Source organism: Anser anser (genome assembly GCF_964211835.1).
Source record: "Anser anser genome assembly, chromosome: 10".
NCBI lineage: Eukaryota > Metazoa > Chordata > Aves > Anseriformes > Anatidae > Anser > Anser anser.
Genome location: NC_139730.1, coordinates 13,386,014 through 13,402,942, shown reverse-complemented (window position 1 = coordinate 13,402,942; position 16,929 = coordinate 13,386,014). Strand labels below are relative to the sequence as shown.

The 16,929-nt window shown below is 58.2% G+C and overlaps 1 protein-coding gene across 1 annotated transcript in view; it reads right to left on the bottom strand.

Moving 5' to 3' along the window:
• Positions 1-16,929, bottom strand: part of LINGO1 (leucine rich repeat and Ig domain containing 1) — a 136,094-nt gene that overhangs the window by 28,203 nt on the left and 90,962 nt on the right. The gene's annotated exons all lie outside the window — the stretch shown is intronic.

The following is a 16,929-nucleotide window of genomic DNA, read 5'->3' as shown; positions in this document are numbered from 1 at the left end:
TTAAACACAGCAGCTCACGTGTCGAGGAGGGAAGGGAGGCATTTCTCTCCCACTTTGTGCACCCCACAGCAGCCTAAACCACCCAAAAGCGGGGCTGTGAGCAGCCCACGACTGCTTTTCCCATGGCCAAAAGGCACAGCACAGACATCTGCACGGCGCACACAGTCTGACAGGCTCAGCCGGGAACGGGGTGACTTTTGGGCAAGACATTTAGCAGAATTTGCTAAACAGACTTTGAAACGGAGCCATTCAGCACGGGATTTTTAAAGATATTCAGGCCCTTCGCTTCCCCCTGGCCTGCAGGTACTTGGGAGCGCTTTGCACATAAAGAATTATTTGTCCAATATATCATGTTAGAATGTGAGATGACATATCCAGGACAGACTTTTGTATAAAGCAGAGTTTTAAAAGCAGAATTTTAGCAGTCCCGGGGGGACCAGGGCATGTAAAATATGCAGGGGAAGTAGCAGTGATTTCTGTTTAGCCTGGCCAAGCATTTCTGCCCCACGTCCCTGTCCCCAGGAAAGACAATTACCATGTGCTTGGTTCACTCTGGCACCTCTCAGCCCTGCGGGGCCCTGGCCGGGGCCAGTCCCGTGGGGCCGCGGGATGCTCGGGGATCCAGGAATTATTTCCAACGCCGTGCAGATGGGAGCTGCGGAGCGGCGGCGCTGAGAGCTGGCTCTGTCCCTCCACCCCGCTGCCTCCCCTTTGGCTTCGGAAGAACCTGAGCACTAACTTTACAGCAGGATTAAACAACAACAGTGCCAACCTTATAGCTGTTCCCGGGGCAATCGGGGAGAGACGCAGGGCAGAGCAGTGGCAGGAGGGTCTAACAGGGGGGACAGGGGTGCCTGGCACGGGGGGTGCCTGGGGCGGTGGGCACGCTCCCACCCCATGCCCTCTCTGCCAGATCTTCCTAATATGCTTCTGCAACCCAAAGCTGGGGTCACAGCCATCCCCCAGGCCCTACAGGCTCCCCCTTCTTGGCCAGGTCTCCCCTCCTGCCTCACCTCTCCCTCTTTTTCCTTTCCCTGGGGTTTTTTCAGGACGCGGTTTCCTTGCCGGTGCGCTCATCCCTCGCCTGAACACAAACCACTGCAGGCTTCAGAGGGGCAGGAAATATTTCTGTTCTGAATATTCCACAGATCCTCCTCTGCATGGAAACGGACACTATCATTATTGGTGGTTTTCTCTTTCTTTTTAACGTCTCAGCTCAGGAAACACTCTCTCCTATTAGCCGGGAGCCTTTGCTGTAGCAGAAATGAGGGGGAAGAGGTGTAAAAGAGCCAGGCTCCCCGCTGCGCATCCCTCTGTCACGCAGCCCGACGGGGAGGCTCCGGGGCTTTCAAGGTGCATTTCTGTGCTGGGAGAGGGTGCGCGACGTGCCTGGAGGCCACCCGGGTGTGTGGCGGCCTGGCTGCAGGTGGCACACGTGTCCCTGATGGCACAGCAGGGCTGGGAGGTTCCGCTGCCGGCGGTGCCGCTCCGATTCCCCATCAGCGAGCCCTGCTGGAGGTGACGCCGAGCGAGGGACCAACCCTGCCCTTCCAGATAAACAGGAAGATGACGCCTATATTTATACATATATACATTTATAGGGATATCATTCCTGTATAGAAAGAGCTGCTCTGCCCTGGCACGGAAAGGAGCCCCCAGGAGCCCCCCCTTGCCCCAGCTGCGGAGGAATTCAAACGAGGCGATCGCACACAGCTCGGCTCCAAAGCCCCGAGGCCAAGCAGTGCCAAATGGTTTTGCCCCATCCCAATCCACCTGGATTACCCCCAGCCCGTGCAGGACTGCTCTGCAGCACCGGCAGAGCCCACAGCCAGGCGTTTGCCCAGCTTTGCAGGTGGCAGGCTTAACGCATCGAGCTGCTCAGGTAGAGGATCACGTTACTCTGGAAATGGAGGCTCAAATTATTCCATTATTCCCCAGGGAGGGGATTAAATTACCCTGGAAATAGAGGATTAAATTACTCACCAAGGGAGAGGATTGAATTACTTTGTGAGACGCGGGATTAAAACGCTCTGCAGGTGGCAGGCTTAAAATAGACCTTCACACAGAAGGCAGGATTAAATTATTCTATGGCTGACCAGGAAAAAAAAAAAAAAAGAAAAGCAAACCACCATACTCTGGAGGAAGCCATATTAAATTATTTCTGGAGATTAAATTGCTCCACAGGCCTGCTGGATCCCAGTGCTCGGGAGCAGACCATCTGCTTGGTGGAAGGTGTGCGGAGACCCGAGCACCGGCAGCCAGATGCCGGTGTCCCACCGCTGGTGCCCAGCGCCTCTCGCCACCGCGCCACCCGGCAGCTTGCACCGGATTTATTCGCGTGCCAAAGCGAATAACGCTGGGCTCTGCTCCCCTGCACAACGCAGGGAGGGGACGGGGTAGCCCAGAGCACCCGGAGCAGCCCTGCTGGGCTCAATTCACTTCCTGAAGCAGTTTTTTCTTTGATTTTCATTCCAGCATAGACGCCCACAACACCGTTGAGTCTCCTCTCCCAAGCAGCGGACCAAAGCCCTCCCTGCCACCAAGCAGAACCTGCTCTGCTCCCCAGAATCCCCGTGTCCCCACTGATCCCTCATCAGCACCCAGCCCATCGCCTCTCCTGCCCTCTCCCACCAGCCCAGCCCTCCTGGTGCTGACGTTCCCATCCCGTTCCCATGCGTGGCCAGGCTCTGCCCGGTGCCGGCGCCACCCGCGGGCAGCCCCAGCCCCATGTTGCTCCGTCCCCTTCCACTTCCCCAGCGCCTGTCGCTGCCTGTCCCCTGCCACGGTGACAAATCGGTATTTGCGACGTGTATCGGTATTTTTTATGCTGATTTCTTTCGGAGGCTCCACCGCTGAGATTTTGAGAGAGAAAGAGAATGAGCGTTTTAGGATAATCTTAAAAGCAGAAAAATTATTACATGTCAAACACCGAACGGGGAGTTTAAAAGGCTCCCAGGTGGGCTGCAGAATTAAATGTTTGGAGGTTTTTTTTTTTTCCCCCGTTGCCATAGAAACTGGAGGGCAAATTCTGGGCGGCAGCTCCGCGCCTGGCGGGGTGCGGAGGGGCTGGGGGCTGGGGGACCCCCGCCGGCACCGGGGTGGGGATAAAAACAGCCTCGTGCACCCCAGCGGGACGGGCACGGGGCAGCGCCCGGCTCCTCGAGATGGTGGCAAGAGGAGGCTGCCGGGAAGCCCCGTCTGCGATGGGTGCCTCCGGGAAGGGAAGCGAGGAGAAATCGATGAATCGCTCGCTGCCGCCACGCCGAGACAGCTGCAGGCTGCCCCGAGAGCAGGGGGGAGCATCGCCACCCCGCTCTGCCCGGGGCTGGGCGCGAGCGGGGGTTAATCGAGTGCTGGTTAACTCCTGGGGCTCTCCTCTGCTCTGCCAGGGTTGGAGTAATTAGCACAACCCGAGCCGGCTCATTAGGCAGCGAGATGCAGGTAGCAGGGGGGTTAAACTGCCCCACTTGCTTCTGTTCTCCCTCGGTGCCAGCTGCTCCAAACGGGTTTGTGGGAGGGAAGCTGGAGCCTCTCCAAAGGAGCGGGATTTGCTCGGGGAATGGGGCCAAGCAGGGGACGGGGCAGGCAGGCGGGCGTGCGTGCAGGCAGCGTGCGTCCCGTGGGACCGGGCCGGGAGGGCAGAGGTTGCTGGAGCACAGGCTCAAGCCCCCTGGTCGCTGCCGTCCCCGTGGGGTGTCCCAGGGACACCTCCCGAGGGTGGACTCCCCGCGGCCCTCAGGGCTGGGAACACCCACCTGCTGCTCAGCACCGGGGCCAGGCACACGTTTAGGGCAGGACGGATTGCTCCCGGCAGCAGGGGAGGCTCCCCTCGGCACAAGATCTACAGCGAGGCCGTGGATCAATCGCCAGCAGTCGCCGACCTTGAAGGCGGCGGCGCAGAGGGCTGCAGAGCGTCTCGCTCCCTTTTTCCAACAGGAGGTGCCCGTGCTGGGGGCCTCAGGGATAAACCGGGGGCAGGCTGTCAATAGGAGCCCTGTCCTTGTCCTCCTTGTCCTCCTTGTCCTCCTGGCACGCAAACGGAGGGAGGGGACGCTGCTGCCCAGCTCCCCGCTCGGTCACTCCCCTGCTTCAGCCACCAGGGCCTCAGCTCTGAGGACTTTTTTTTTTTTTTTTTTTTTATCATGGGCAAACAAAGTGGAAAATGAATTCCTTTAGATAGCAAATGAGTTTAATAGAAATGGTGATGGAGTGGCTCTGTGCCGGGAATGTTAATCCCGCACCCGATGTGGCCGGACTCTCAAGCAGGGCAGGGCGGGAGGAGGAAGGCTGCAGGCACGGGCAGGGAGGTCAGGTCTGTGCCCGGAGGTGGCCCCAGCTCCGGTCACACCTCGGCAAGCCCCAGGAGACACCGAGGGGGTGGCACCGGCCCTCCTAGCCTTGAGGGCTGAATGCAACCAGCCCCAGTCAGCGAATTCAGCCTCTGCCCAGAGCTGCTGGCCTCTTCCAGCAGCACCAGTGAGCAACTGGAGGCACAGAGAGGGGACTGGAAGGGCTGGGGACAAGTGGCACAGACCGCAGGGCGTTTGGACCATGCCCTCCCCAGCAGGGAGTGGGACACAGAGCCCTGGAGCCACCTTGGAGCCTCCAGGCACCCTGCTGCGATGCCCAGTGGTCCCGGCACGGCACTGGGGACACGAAGGGGGACGCTGGGCTGTCCCCCGTGCACGGTTCGGTCTGGTTTCAGCCGTCCTTATCAGCTGCCTGCTGGGTCCCGGGTGAGCTGGGCAGCACTGGAGGCTGCAGCCGGACACTGCCGCACACCAGGGCACCGCGAGCTGCTGCTGCTCCCACCGCTGTTTCCCTCCCCGCTCAGAGTCACCAGGAAAAGCCCACGCTCCTGCTGCCAGAGCATATTTGATTCTTCTGCTAACCTGACCTTATTTAGTTCATTATAAGCCCCCAGGACATTGCAACTGTAACTTAAAAGGAGGAAAAGAAAAAAAAGAAAAAAGAAAAAAAAAAAGCCTAACAAAAACACGAACCTTTTCTCTGATCAATAGTGCAGGCAACTGGAAAAGGTATAATTCAATTTGTCAGCACACAGTTATTAGTTACCGTGATGGAGCCCTTCCTCCCAGCCCCGCCACCCCTGCGGGTCCCAGCACCCCCGTCCCTGGGGCCGGGGAGCAGCAGAGGGGACATGGAGCCGGGGGAGGCTGAGACCCGGCAGCCGCACGGCTCCGTGGCACCCGGGGAGAGGGGAGGGGGGGGGACGTTCAGCAGAGGCTCCTGCAGCAAAAGCAGGGTGAAATTGCCTCTTCCTTCCCCTGGCTTTGCAAATGCAGTTTCTGGAGCAATCGCGGCATGTAAGGGCTGACAAACTTCTGTCCCCTCCCTGAAACGCCAGTGTCACCGCTCCTCCTAAGCGTGCCAGCCCTGCCCTGCCGTGCACCCCCGCGGGATGGTGGTAAAGCCACCTCCATCCTCAGCACGGACCCACTGGGGCCTGATCCTGAGCTGCCTGCCCTGCAGAGCACAGCTGGAGGCAGGCCTCCAGTCCCCAAAAAGGCGCTGCTGCAGAGAGGGCCACGGCCAGGGAGAGGCCGGCGGGGAGGGAAAGCCGCTGGGCCACGCACGGCCTGGGAGAAAACCAATTCCCATGCCAAACAAGGGGCCGGGAGGCTTTGGGGAGCCTTATCGCCTGCTTCTGACTGCGACCTAGCCTGAAATTACCTCCCGGTGCTCCCCAGGCTCAGCAGAAACAGCGGGGGGAGATGCGCAGCGATGGGCAGCCGTGAATACCAAGCGGCTCCTGCGCGTGCCAGCCCTTGTCCATCCTTGTCACACCGTCCCCTGGACCACCTATTTCTCCACCCCGAGACCCCACCAGGGAGCAGGGAGCAGGTCGTGCCTCCCAGCCCCGTGTGAGAGGCATTCCCGGCACCACGCCTGTTCAGCTCCCTCCCCGCTCTCCTCCCCCAGCTCCGGCACCGGGGAAACCTCCGGCTCTGCACCCAGAGATGTCTCTTTCCATTTGTTGACATCGGCAGGCGTATCGCGCACACATTCATTATTTAATCTACCTTTGAATTGGGCTAAATAGTTCTGACGATAATTACGGAGTGTTTGTATTTATAGAAAACCTTCACGCACAATCTGCATCCGCACGGGTAATGCCGCCGCCACCCATAAATAGGGCCGGGGACGGTGTGGGAAGGCAGACGGGGCTCCCAGGCACCGCAAAATGCGACGTGCATGGATGTCGGGAGGGATCGAGGGGAAAGGGAGCAGCTCTGTGCTCCCCAACACTGAGGCTCCAAGAGGGGGAGAAGGCAGAGCAGGGGAGCCGTAGGGATGCGGAGAAGGGCGCGAGGACTCGCTGCTGCTCCTCTTGCAGCCATACGAGCGTCAGAGCAGCGCAGCCAGCTCTCAGGCCTTTATTGCCCACATCAGAGAGGCAGAGCTTCGCAAAGCCGCAGACCCCCGAGTCAAGTTAAGAAGAAAGCTCTCATCAGAAACCAAGGCGAGAGGAGAGGGGCCAGCCCTCCCGGCTGCACAGAAACACCAGGGAAGGCAAAAACGCCCGGCTGACACCCGGGTGGCGAATAAAAGGGAGCCAGCAATCATCACCCGTACCATTTACTTGTCTTTAAAACCACCTGGTGCGCCAGTTTCTCCCCGAGCACCGCAGCCTTTCGGGGTGTTTCAGGCTTTCTGCCCCACCTCGGGGCAGGCAGGCGGGCTGCACGGGTGCCCCGAGGGAGCCCCGAGGCCGTCCCGTGCTGCGCGCGGTGCTGCTCGGGCCGTGCAAGGCGGCATCGTCACGCTGCCCGTCCCCACACATGCACGCACGCAAATGAGGAGTGCTTATATTGCATTAGTGCCTGGAAATTTCATTCCAGTCAGATCCCATTCAGCCAGACGCTGCACAGATACAGCACGAGAAGCTTTTTTTTTTTTTCCTAGAGAGAAAAGCTGGGTTTCTCTGCATATTGGTTTAAAGCAAGCACAGCCAGAGGCTGAGCACGCTTGAGTAATGGCCCACGGCCGTGCCAAGGAGCAGGGGAGAGATGGCAGCGTGTGCCCGTGCTGGTTTGCTTCGAGACCTCCTTGTGCTGCTCCGGTCGTGGCCCTACCCAACCTCTGCAGGAGGAAAAGGCCAACCCAGGCCCCGCGTTTCTTCAATTTGGGGCTTTACATCTCCTGTTTCCCGTTGCTAATTTACAAGCAAATATTTAGCCATCTGGCAGCCCCATCCGCTGGGCAGCAAAGCAAACTGTTTGGCTCTGCCACCCGAAGGGCAAGGACGACATTAAACTTCCCTCCCCGGGCACCGGGCACCCCCTTCCACCGTTTGGCACGCTGCTCCTCCAGCTGCCTGGAGAACTCCCCAAAGGGCACGGAGGCTGCTAAATACAGCAGGGGAGCTCAGCAAACATTGCTGAGCAGCCTCCCCTCAAAGGTACATCTCTGCTGGACTCTCTCCCTTACCCGTGACATCTCCAATAGCCTTAAACTGCTCTGCATTTTTCAGTCCCATTTCCTATCTGGAGTCTTGCCCTTCCTCTCTCTTCCCAGCTCCATTCTCACTGTCACTCTTCCCCTCTCCTTTTACACATGATTTCTCACAACCCTTCCCTTTCACGCTCAGGAAAGGGCTCTAGATGATGCCAGTGCCCCTTTGCCAGCCCTCAGAGGCACAAGGGGAGACCATATCATTGGCAATCTGGCTAAGCCACTCCCAAACGCATCCGTACACACATACATCGGGCCGTCAGGAGCCACTTGCCGCCAGGACATCCCCCAGCACCCAGCTCGCCGAGCCCTCCGCATCACCCTGCTTCCCAAACCTGCTGCCACTGCTCTTCCTGGCCCAGCTCCGACCTCTCCTAGGCCCGCAGGGTCCAGGAGCAGATTTATTCATGGCACCGCTGACCCGCTCGCTTTGCCCTGCACGAAGCCAAAGCTGCTACGAAGGAGGAGAAGGACTGCGCAGTTTGGCCGAACCGCGCTCCTTTGCGCAGGCGGTTTGATCCCGGCGGACCTCTGCTCCCTGCAGAAGTAACAGCCGCCTAGCCGTGTTTTACCGTGGCGAGCAAAGTAAGCAACAGAGAAGAAAAACGAGGACCCAGCAACCTGGACGTGTACAAGCCTGGCATGCAGACAGCCCTCGCTGCCGTACGGGTGTGAATCTCCTGTAGTTTCCTCCTTGGGAGAGCAGAGAAAGGGAAAACGCACTGAAACCAGACCTCTTTAACAATGAACTCTCGTGTTCAGTCAAACGGAAAAGACAGGAGAAGGGGGAGACAAACGCAGAGGGGAAAGGAAGAGAGACAACAGAAGACAGAGTACTATTTCCTCGTCAAATATTTATTTTCAGGTCTGCCTCGGAGTGCTGCTTATTGAGACATAGAGCCTCGGCACACTGCAGCTCGCGAGCTCCCGCTGCATGTGGGCACGGCCCTGCCTTATCTCAGGAGATTTTCCTGCAAATTTCCAAGGATTTCCATCAGCCCAGTGCCAGCCCCTGCAGAGGGCAGCCCTGCTCTCTGTCCCAGCCCAGCACCGGGACCTGGGGAGCTCACCTCCTCCAGGCGCTGTGCTGGTCCCAGCTGGGACATCTGGGCACACAGCCTGGCTCCGTCCCTTGGCTCCCTGGCACAATACACCTGCGGAGCTGGGGGCCTGGCCCTCGAAGTTTTGACCTCCCAGAGTATTTGTGGTGATGCCCCCAGGGCAGCAGAGGCGGCCTACAGGGAGATCAGAGATCCCCCAGCCGGTGCAGCAGGCGAGCTGAAAGCGGTGTCCAAGCAAGGTGGGAGAGAGCCCCGGACTGCTGGACATGGCATGTCCTGGAGGAGAGCCAGAGCTGACATCCCAATCGCAGGCAGCAATTAAGAAATTAAGCTATCAGAGAGGCTTTTGGGGAGGAGCGAGCATCCATCCGCGCTCTGGCCGGATGCCAGAGCGGGTCAATAACATTCGTCCTTCCCCTCTCCGCTGCAGATGCAGATCTTTGTTCCCGAAGCTGGGGCGGCCGCACAGTTCCCTCCCAGCGCCACGCGGCCAGAAGGGCACAGAGGGAGAGCATCAGGGCTCTGCAAAAGGGTGATGGAGGGGCAGAGACCCGGAGAACACAGACCTGGCAAATCCAGCAGCACCTTCCCCTGCACCGGGGCCGTTCCCAGGCAGCCCCGTGCCCCCGACACGCACCCCAGCACCCCGTGGCCATGGCAAACCTCATCTCCTGCTCCCCATCCTGCTCTCAGCTCCCACCCCGGCCTCGTGCCTGCGTGTGCACAGCCTTGCACGCCTGCAGCCGCACGTGCACGGCTTCCTCTCCGTGCCGGGCCTGAGAAATATTGATTTCTTTCCCCCCTGCAATATTTCGCTTGGCTGAGCAGATTTAGAATTGAAGAGCCAGACTCTGCCTAGAGACCAGAACCATATTTAATTCCACGGTTTAAGAAGCCCTGGAGCAGGTTATTCTTATTTTCAACTACCAGTGCATTTAAAAGCGAGTGACATTCGGGGGGATGGGGCGGGAGCTGGCTGCTGCCCTCTGCCTTGGTCCAGCCGACGCTGGGAAGAGTTTTCCAGCCCTGCTGCATCCCCACGGCCCCATCAGCTGCTCCGCACACGCCAATGAGAGGCGAGGGGTGGCAGCAAGCTGCCGAGCAAAACTCAGGAGACTGCTTTCCACGTCTTTTTGACTGAGGAGAAACAAGGAAACGAACAGGGAGGGGAAAGGAAAGGCATGGAAACCTGCGATGAAAAGCGCTCGGTGCACTGAGGTTTCACCATTCAGATGGTCTGGTGCTGCGTCCAGATACTGCTCATGGAGCACGCCATTTGCAGAGAAGGAACAAAAATACAACGTCTTGTGCAGAAAATGGTGGCCCTGGCCCTGCCCATGGCACACAAAGTCCCACAGCCCCAGGCGCTGCCCTGGGGTCCCCGCCGTTCCCAGCCACCCAGTGCCGTGCCCCCGAGCAGAGATGCTCTTTGCAACTTCTAAATAACGAGGGGGAAGGCAGCAGGTGCCAGACACCCCAAGGGCACTCCATGTGTGCACACACGCGTCTGCCAAACAGAGCCCAAAAACACTCGGGGCGCTGCTCTGGGACCCCCATGCTCCCCCATGGGGCCACAGCAGCCTGGCCCATCCAGCATCCCCTGCGCAGTGCTGGTCCTCCAAAGAGGACCTGCTCCTCCTCCTCTTTACCTCGCCAAGCACAGCAGCCTGCCCCTCACGGTGCCGTTTTGGGGAAAGAAAGAAAAACAGGGGCTGGGAGACGGCAGAGCCGCTCCCCCCGCTCACAGACGCGCCAGGCAGGGCTGCGCTTTGCAGCCCAGGAGCTGCAGAGCCCCGAGGGAGCTCCAGCTCTGCAGGAGCCCCAGAGGAGCTCAGCAGGAGCCACGATTCACAGCAGGGCTCGCTGTGGGCACCGGGGCTGGGGTGAAGCAGCCCCAGGGGCTGCGGTAGAGGCTCGGGACAGCTGCGGTCCGGAGAGATGGAGCGCCGACCGCGGCAGCCCGTGCATTAGGCGGCTGTGGTCTGGGATGACACACGGCGCTGCTAGCTGCGGCGTTGTATTTTGACTGAAGCAGACAGGCAGGAGGATGAAAATGGATCCCTTTATCTCAGCTCGCTCACATGCTATAACAGCTCCTGACATCTTTTCCCCAGCTCCGCTCCTTGCTGGCGCGCAGAGCCAGCCTGGATGGCAGCGGGCGGGGGACAGGAAGGCTGCAGCCTGCTCCTGGCCTTGGCACCGGGGTGCCACCTGCTCCTGGTGGGCAAGATGCGCTCAGAGCACGCCACATGACCCGACAGCACAGTCTGGAGCAGCTCCCGGAGTTGGGGAGCACGGATGCCCTATTGCTCCCCAGCCCCAAGCTGCTGGAGGCAGGTGCAGGCAAGCCTCGAAGCTTGCCACCCTCAGAAAACCAAAGCCACCCTCACCTTGCTGGCTAACCCTTCCCAGGGGCAGCTCCGACATGCCTGCACGGTCCCAGTGCGTAATGGGGCCGGGCGGCTCCGTTTTGGGGCCTCATGGGGACCCGCTGCTCCCGGGGCAAGGTCAAGTGAAGAGCAGACAGTCGGGGCGCAGAGCAGGAGGCGCGAAGGAGCGCAATTAGCTGCGGTGAGAGGCAAGGCTCTGAAAGCACATTGCTGTTAGCATAATTATTATTATTGCAATTATTTTTTTTTCCGTGTTTTTGACAATTGGGTAAGAATTAGCTTAACAGAAGAAAGCGTTTTCCTTTAAGTGCCAGTGAATCTAAAAGGCAGAGAAGGGCAATAACATTCCACTTTAAATCTGGATATTTCTAAGGATTTTCCCATTTCTTTAAGTCAAAAGTCAAGGAACTTTACAACCGAAATTTCCTCTGTAAAAGAAAATGACAATTAACATCACAGAGGAAAAAAGCTAAGTGAAACCCTTGGACATTTTCTGTTTTTTCCATTTTTCTGTCCCAAACGAACAACTCAGCAAAACGCAGGCAGGTCTGCAAACTTGCAGGGCTGCTGTAGATGCGCTTTTGTCAGGAACAGCCCCCGTTGCCGCAAGAACAAGCGGCAGCAGCCTATGGAACATCGTGTCCGGATCTGCTTGGGCCGGGCGGCGTCACCGGAGCTCCCAAAAGCTGTGGCACATGCGCACAGCCAGGGCACCCTCCTCCTTCCCCATCCTCCTGGAGAGCAGGTAATAAATCCAAAATGAGCTGATTTTACAGAGTAAAGAGTATTCGACAGCAACGTCGGAATGAATCCAAAAAAGCACACAAATATAACAAAAAAAGCACTGCAATTAGCTAAACTGTTAAATGAATAAAAAGGTATTAAATAAAGTTTCTTGAATGTCAAGTTGACGCAGCTTTTTGTGATGGGGAAGGGAAATGAGTCCCTGGAGTAAATCTCCCTGCTCCAGGGCGAGGCATTAAAGGCTTTCTGGCAGATGTCACCAGCTGAGGTCCCTTTGATCCGGCTGCTGGATGCGCCATGCGACCTTGCCCGGCCGCCGCCATCCTGCTGCCCTCCTCCCGTGCCCCTGTTGCTGCCCAAAGCAGGGCACCAAGCTGTTTGGGGTGCACGGGGTGGGAAAGCAAAGCAATTGCCTCTTCCCCAGCATCGCCCAAATGCCACCAGCAGGCCTTTTTAGCAGGCGCGTCCCTGGCTTGCCATCTCCCCCCCGAGGAGGATGAAACAGCCGAGCTGCTGTCACATCTCTGCCTCCACCTCTCCCGTGGGCAGCGCCACCAGTGTTCCCCCTCCGGGGACAGCAGCACGGTACTCGTGAGCAGAGGGTCCTTCTTCCCTCTGCACCTCCTGAAGCGAGCCAAACCTTTGTTTCCGGGGAGGAGGGGAGATGTTCCCCCCTGCAGCAACCACCACCAGCTCCGCTCAGGTACGAGACCGGGTTCTGCAGAGATGCTGCCCGACTGCTGCGAGCACGGCACCGGCGGTGACTGCTCCATGCCTGCAAGGCCATCGATGGGAGATAACTTCTGAGAGGGACAGAGACGGGTGTGGACGCACATATGAACGTATTCCTCTATTCCTCTTGGGCTTTGTACGTACCTCACCTGGAGACTTAACCAGTGCGGTCCCAACACACACATCAAGCGAAGCAATTTGTCTCAGACAATTGCCTGAGCTGCCTCTGATGTCGCTGTCTCAGCGCTGACGATAAGAAGCTCTTAAGTGTCCTGAAATTGTACTGCAAGTTCCCAGCGCTCTCACCCCCGCCTTCGCCGCCTCTCCCTCGAGCTCCTTCCCGTGTTTCTCCAGCAAAACACTCTCTTAGGCAAATAAACACGCGGGGAGGCACAGAAGGCATTTTGCCTGGGCTTTCAGTACAGCCGTGTGCTTCCCATTCAGATACCCAGCTATACCCTTCAGAGATCAAAAGCACAACGCCGAGGCGAGGCACACACACCCCAAGCCCATAGCTCGAGCTTCATTTCCACCCTTGGCAGGGGACGAGGCGGAGGAACTTGTCCCCACCGCGGGGGTCCCCTGGTGTCACAGCGCTGGGACGGCCACGCGCACGAGCACAGCTCCATCACGGCACCCTCCTCTCCTCCGAATCCTGGAGCCACGGGGCTTGGCGTGCTCACCATATGATGTACGAACTCTCATACCAGTTTTATAAGCCCCTCCTGGCTCAACTCGCATTGTCACTCTAACCAGCCTTAAACGCATTTAAATCCTAATAAAAACACAGCCCTGCATTTGCATGCGCCGGTCCCCGCGGCTGCTGTGACAGCGGTTCCTACGGGATCGATCCCGCTCGGGGACGCTGCGTACAGGAAAACCAGCCCTCGCAGGCGGGGTCGGGACGTGCACTTAGCGGGACGATAAAAAATAGATGCAGGAAATGGACCTCCAGACCGCGTCAGGATGCTGCGCGGAGCAGGCGGGTGCCAAAGCTTTCACAGTGACGTGGGAGAGGCAGGGGTAGCAGTGCCGAAACCTCAGCGTCTCGCTTCCCCTGCCTTTCATCCCCAAAACGGGTACAGGGTGAGGTACTGCAGGCAGCCCTACGAGGGGTTTTTAAGAGAGGACAGGGAACGCCTAAGGAGGCAGCAGCAAGCAGCAAGCGCCGGGGATGCTGCAGGAGCGCCGTGCAGGAGCGGCGCAGGCACCCTGGGGGCGGATGGGGACAGACGCAAGCACTCGCGCCCCGCTTTCCCCCCCGCGCCCGGCGTGCGGGTGCCAAAGGCAGGGCTGCTGGCACAGCTCGGAGCCACGTCATGCCCCGGGGAAGGTGCTTCGCCCACCGCCCCCAGGCTGCGATGATGAAGCACCAGCCCTGCCTCCCCTCCCAGAGGGGGCTCGCTCTGGCTGCGCAGGAGGCAGCCAGGGGACCCCGAGAGCCCCAGCTGGGTGCACAGAGGGATCGCTGCTCCTGCCCAGGGCACCTCTCCACCCTCCCCAGCAAGGCATCTTACTGCTCCTCACAGTGCCCACGTGCCGCGGCACGCTGTGCCCAGCCCTCCGCCCCGCTCGCCCAGCGCTTTACGGCCGCCTGTTCCCGGTGCCGACATTAACAACCTCCCCTGGAACGGGGAGATTATGAGCTGTGCCCTCCCAGCGCTAGAACTGCTAATTATTGCTGAGATAAATGGGAATATCAATGATGAAAGTCAATATTATTGCCTTCTTTGTTCCTGGTTGTTTTATTCGTAGATGAAAAGACCACTCAGCCCGTCTCCCCAGGATGCGGCCGGGAGCTGGAACCGCTCCTCTTGGCACGCTCGTCCAGAGCGGTGCTCGGCTAAGAAATCACACCGCACACACGCCTGCAATGGGCTCTCTAAATCAGCAGCTCTCAAAAGCAGGCATTGTCTTTGATTAATTCATAAAACCCGAGCTGCCTCCCTTCCCCCCTCCGGCACCAGGCGAGGGAGGATTTCGGGGAGGGGGAAGGTGCGACGTGGGTGGCCGTGATTAATTGTGGAACACGGCACAGGAACACTCCTCGCTTCGGCTGGCTTCGCTGCTCACGCTTCGCCCTCCCCACCAGCAGTTAGCCATCAAAACGGGAACGGGGGGGCCCCATACGAGCCCTGACCCCAACCCTGGGGCAAGCCCCCCCCGGCGCGGGCGCTGCCAGGCGAGCTCTTCGAGCAGCAGGGTTCCCTCATTCAGCACGTCCGCTCCCTCCGCATGTTCTGAGTCAGAGCTGCTGATTTCAGTGACGAGACTTTTTTTTTTTAAGCCCTATTAGCCTCGCAGAGCTAACGCGGCAACGAGCAGGTGAATGGGATGCTAATTTGGGATCACGTCTAGCAGGGGCAGGGGGATGCGCTCCCCATGGCCCACCGATGTCTCCCCAGGGCTGACGCAGGGATGGAGAGGTGCAGTGGGGCTCCAGCACCTCTGGAGCACATCCCAGTGCATGAGGGGCGTTTCTCCTGTATATGGAACACACATATTACACCCTAATATGCCACTGAAGCCACCTCTGTTTCCCTTGCAAGTTCCCAGTCCATCCCTGGCAAGCATTTATGGGAAGAAGCCAACCCACTGACCCCAAAGCACCCCTCCCCAAACTCCAGTACATCAGCAGCCTCCCACTACAGCAGCAAGCCAGCCCAGCCCCAGCCCATGCTAACGAGGAAACTTCTGCTGCCTCCCTCCCAACGCAACGAGACCCGGAGAAGTGCAAAAAAGCCTTGCAGGGATAATTATGCCAGTTTTCAAGAAGCCAGCCTGTCCTGAATATTTCATGGGAGGTAATTATTTAAAAAAAAAAAAATCTCTTAAAACCCTTCTCCCCCCCGTCCCCCCTTTTGGGGTGTAATTAAGCAGAAAGGATCAGAGCACAGACCCAAAAAAACAAGGAAAGGAGGTAAGGTGTGGAAAAGCAACTCAGGTGGGGGCTTTCTTGGTGCTGCTGGGGCAGAGGAGCAGAGCTGCCTGGGGACAGCCAGCTACACGGGGCTCTGCCCGCGCTCCCAGGCTCACCCCCTGCCCACACGAGCCCTGGGAGCCGGGCTGAAGCCCCTCTGCAAGAGGATACAGGTTGGGAAACGAAGTGAAGCCCAGCTCCATCCTGCTCCCCGGGCTGCAGGGGCTGTAAGGCACCCAGCACCATCCTGCCCTCCCCGCCAGCAGCTCTGCCGTGCCAGGTGCTGCCGCTCAGCCCTTCCCATCTCTTTCTTCCCTCCTCCTGCACCCCTACAGCCCCCATCCTCCTCCCCTGACCGCCCTTAAACGGGTTTCTGGCTCACTGCAGCATGAGGCGGGGAGCCTGGGGTGCCCATCCTTACAATTATAGGCTTTTCTCATAATCCTGATGCTCAAAACTTGCTTTAAAACATGAAAATCTGAGACACATCCGTGACACTAACTTAACAGAAAACCTGAGCCATTCCAAGTTTGTTCCTGTATCAGAAGTAGCAACAATGGAGAGGAGAGGGAGGATTTTTTTGAAGCATTTACAGCACACACGTTCAGGGAGGAAGAGAAGCATCCCTCTGAAACCACACAGGTTCAAAGATTTGTTCAGTTTAAACAATAAACCTCATGCATTAAAAACCCACTCAGGTTCAGGCCTGCCTCAGAGCCGTGCCAGGCTGGGGAACAGGGCCTGGGGGCACCCGATTGCCCCATTCCTGCACCAAAGAGCAGAGATCAGGCTAAGAAACAGACCACATAACCCTCCGTCATCCCCCATTTCCAAGGCAGGAACTGTTTTTCTTTTCTCAGAAGAAGAGGCATCAGGAAAACACACAAACACCTGTTTTTCTAAATACTATTCTTAGCAAAAAAAAAAAATCTTCAACTTTTGCAAATGGCACTCTGGAAGAAACCACCCAAATTTAAGCCAGAACCACATGGTGCTCAGCGCTGTTTTTTCCAGGGAGGACTTAAACCAGCCTGGCCATTTCCTGCTGGCATTTTGTTCTGATAGAGGAGTGCTATGAATAGACGCCTCTGCCTCCATCTAAATACAGAACATATGGAATAAATCCCCCCTGCCATTGCCTGGCTGGTCTCTGGTACCCACCAGCCCTTTTGGGGTCTCCTCTCGTGCTCACACATCACTTGGCCTTGCTGTACAGGGGCAATGGCAACAGGCGGCTGGAAGCACCTCCCTTCAGAGGCACTAACATCCACCTGCCAGCTCCCTTCCCCAAAAAGGCGAGGCAAGAGGAGGACGCAGGTCCCTCTCCTGCATGCATCAGGTTGATCCCGTGCAGCCTGCTGTTTGCTTTGAGCAAAGGACGTGACGTAAAGGGGAAGTTGGTATCGAGGTGCATGCCTTTGGGTATGAGAGCCAGTTCTGCCTCACTGTTTTGCTCCCCCTTTCTCCAGACCTGAGATGGGGGCAGGATGCTGCCTCCTGGGCACCCCCAAGTGATCCCTGCTGGTGGCACCTAGGGGACAGGCCACAGCACACCCCGCCATCCCATTCCACTTTGGACAATACCTAATCTGAACAATTCCTCCCC